Genomic DNA, 3,719 nt, shown 5'->3' on the forward strand with positions numbered 1-3,719 from the left:
GCGCCTGGTGGCTCAGTCGGTTGAGAGTCCGACTTCAGCTCAGGTCATGATCTCACAGCTCGTGAGCTTGAGCCCCACGTCAGGCTCTGTGCTGACAGCTTGGAGACTGGAGCCTGCTTCGGATTCTGTGCCTCCCTCTCTCTCTGCCCCAACCCACTCACATTCTGTCTCTGTCTCTCTCAAAAATAAATGAACATTTAAAAAAATTTAAAAAATAAGTGGAATCATACAATATTTACCCTTTCGTGACTGGCTTGTTTAGCAGAATGTCTTCAAGGTTCATCCATGTTTATAGCCTGTGTCAGAATCTTCTTTCTTTATAAGGTTGCATAATACTCCATTGTATGTGTATACCACATTTTGTTTATCCATTAATCCATCAATGAGCATTCAGATTGCTTCTACCTTTGGGGTATTATGAATAGATTTCTTTGAAAATGTGTGTACTTGTATCTGTTCATGGCCTTGCTTTCAATTCTTTTGGATATAAACCCAGAAATGAAATTACTGAATCATATAGTAATTCAATGTTTAATATTTTCAGGAACTGCCACACTGTTTTCCACAGCAGCTGCACCATCTGACATAAATCCCCATCAGCAGTGCACAATGTTTCCAATTTCTCCACATCCTCACTAACTACTAGTTATTTTCTGGAGGATTTTTTGTGTTTTTTTCTTCTTCTATACTAGCTATCTTAATAGGTATGAAGTTATATCCCAATCTCATAGTGCTTTTTATTTGCATTTCCTTAATGATTAGTGATGGTGAGCATCTTTTCACGTATTTCTTAGCCATTTGTATATTTTTTCTGGAGATATATCTATTCAAGTCCTTTGCTCATTTTTTAATTAGGTTGTTTGGGTTTTTGTTGTTGAATTTGTAGGAGTCCTTTATATATTCTGGATATTAATTATCAGATATATGATTTGCAAATATTTTCTGCCATTCCATAAGATGCCTTTTCATTCTGTTGGTAGTGTCCTTTTTTTAAAAAAAATTTTTTTAACGTTTATTTATTTTTGAGAGAGAGAGACACAGCACGAGCAGGCGAGGGGCAGAGGGGGGGGGGGAGACAGAGGACCCAAAGCAGGCTCTGCACTAACAGCAGAGAGCCCGATGCAGGGCTCCAACCCATGAACTGTGAGATCACAAACCGAGCCAAAATTGGACGCTTAACCAACTGAGCCACCCAGGTGCCCCAGTAGTGTCCTTTGATGCACTAAGGTTTTTAATTTTGAGTAAGTATCTATTTTCTCTTTTGTTGCCTGTGTTTCAGTGTCATATTCAAGAAATCATTGCTAAATCCAGTGTAATGAAGATTCTCCTTTATATTTTCTCTAAAGAATTTAATAGTTTTCACTCTTACATTTAGGTCTTGAATCCACTTTGAGTTATTTTTTGTAGATGATGTAAGGTAAGAGTTCAACTTTATTCTTTAGCACATGGATATCCAGTTTTTCCAACACAACTTGTTGAAAAGACAGTCCTTTCCCCATTGAATAATCTTTGAATCCTTGTCAAAAATCATTTGATCATATATGCAAGGGTTTATTTCTGGGCTCTCTGTTCCATTGATTTATATGTCTGTCTTTATGCCAGCACCAAACTGGTTTTTTGTTTGTTTTTGTGTTGATTATTTTTAGATTTTTTAAAGTTTTAATTTAAATTCCAGTTAGTTATTAGTTTCACATGTACAATATAGTGATTCAACACTTAAATAAGCACCACATTTTTTTGATTACTCTAGCTTTGTACTAAGTTTTGAAACCAGGAAGTATCAGACCTTCAGTTTGTTTTTCTTTTTCAACAATGTTTTAGCTATGGGGTCCCTTGAGATTTCACATGAGTTTTAAGATGGATTTCCTATTTCCACAAAAAAAATGTTTTTGGGATTTGGATAGGGATTGTATTGAACATACAAATTGCTTTCAGTAGTTACTGTATTCACCTCCAGAATATCCTTTCATTCTTTTTTTTTTTTTTAAACAATTTCTATCTATTAAGAAACTCCAATGGGGCTCCTGGGTGGCTCAGTGGTTGAGTGTCCAACTTCAGCTCAGGTCATGATTTTGCGGTTCATGAGTTTGAGCCTCACATTGGGCTCTCTTCTGTCAGCGCAGAGCCTGCTTCGGATCTTCTGTCTCCCTCCCTCTCTCTCAAAAATAAACATTTGGGAAAAAAAGAATCTCTAAGGGTGTCTGGGTGGCTCAGTCAGTTGAGCATCCAACTCTTGATTTCGGCCCAAGTCACGATCTCATAGTTGTGAGATTGAGCCCCATGTTGAGCTTTGCATTGAGTGTGGAGCCTGCTTGGGATTCTCTCTCCCCCTCTCTCTGCCCCTCTCCCTCATGTGCTACACACACACACACTCTCTCTCTCTCAGAATAAATAAACATTAAAAGCAGAATCTCTATTTGTTGATTCATTAGTGTAATGCTTTAATTCTTTAAACATAATTTCCTTAGTTCTTTGAACATAATTATAATAACCTCTTTGAAGTCTTTGCTAAATTCTATATCTGTGGTCAGTCACAGAGAGTCAATTTATATTGACTGTTTTTTTTTCTCTTGAGTATGGGTCACACATTCCCATTTCTTTGTGTCTTATAATTTGTTGTTTTTATTGTTGAAAATGGGCATTATATATTTTTTTAATGTTTATTTATTTTTGAGAGAGAGACAGTGCGAGCAGAGGAAAGGCAGACAGAGAGGGAGACACGGAATTCGAAGCAGGCTTCAGGCTCCAAGCTGTCAGCACACAGCCTGATGAGGGGCTCAAACTCACGGACTGCTAGATCATGACTTGAGCTGAAGTCAGATGCTTAACCAACTTAGCCACCCAGGGCACCCCCAAAACTTGGCATTTTAGATAATACCCTGTATCAAGTCTGGATTCTAATTCCCCCACCACAGGTTACTGTTATTGATATTTTTATTTGTTTGTTTTTTGTTTCCTTGCTTAATAATTTGTCTGGGCAAAACCCATTAAATCTGTCTCTCCTCCAGTATATAGCACTGACGTTTCTGTTCTGTTCTGTTGTTTTTTATTCTTATTTTTATTTCTGGCTTCCTAAGCATTGCCCCATGTCTGTGTAGTTTAGTAGTTAGCCACTGATCAGAAAAAGGTTATGCTTAAACACTTCAAGCAAGTGAGTCTTCTGTCCTCTACTGATAGATCTGTATACAGGTAGGGGAGTGAATTCAAAGTTGAAGTCATTTTCAAGTTTTATCCAGCTTTTACTTTCTGTTGGGCCCTTTTGTGTCTCCTCTGCACATACACATAACCTCAGGGCTGGTCCACAGTTTGTTGTTAACTTGGGCCCTCTCTGATCTTCTCTGCATGCATGCAGCCTCAGTCTAGAACATGCTTGCCCCAACCCAAGACTACAGCCTCAAGCTAGCAGAGCCAATGGCCCTCCTCACTTGCCTGCCTCTGAGATTGTCACTTTCACCAACAACACTGCTAGGTGTGGTAACTGTCCACTGCTCCAAACTGAGTAAGGCCCCAATGACCACAGCAGAGATGTTTCTGGTCCTGATTGCCCCCAAATTTTGAACTTCTGTGTCAAATAAACAGAGGAGAGTGATGGAACAGCCTCAGGCTAGAACTCCACAGATTCCCACTATTCTTGCTGAAGTTCAGCAATTTTTCAAGCATAAATGCTTCTCAGATTGTTGTATGATTTTGTTTGGTTTCTGGGGAACCAAAATGGTTGT

The sequence above is a fragment of the Panthera uncia genome (assembly GCF_023721935.1).
Source record: "Panthera uncia isolate 11264 chromosome B2 unlocalized genomic scaffold, Puncia_PCG_1.0 HiC_scaffold_24, whole genome shotgun sequence".
Lineage (NCBI taxonomy): Eukaryota > Metazoa > Chordata > Mammalia > Carnivora > Felidae > Panthera > Panthera uncia.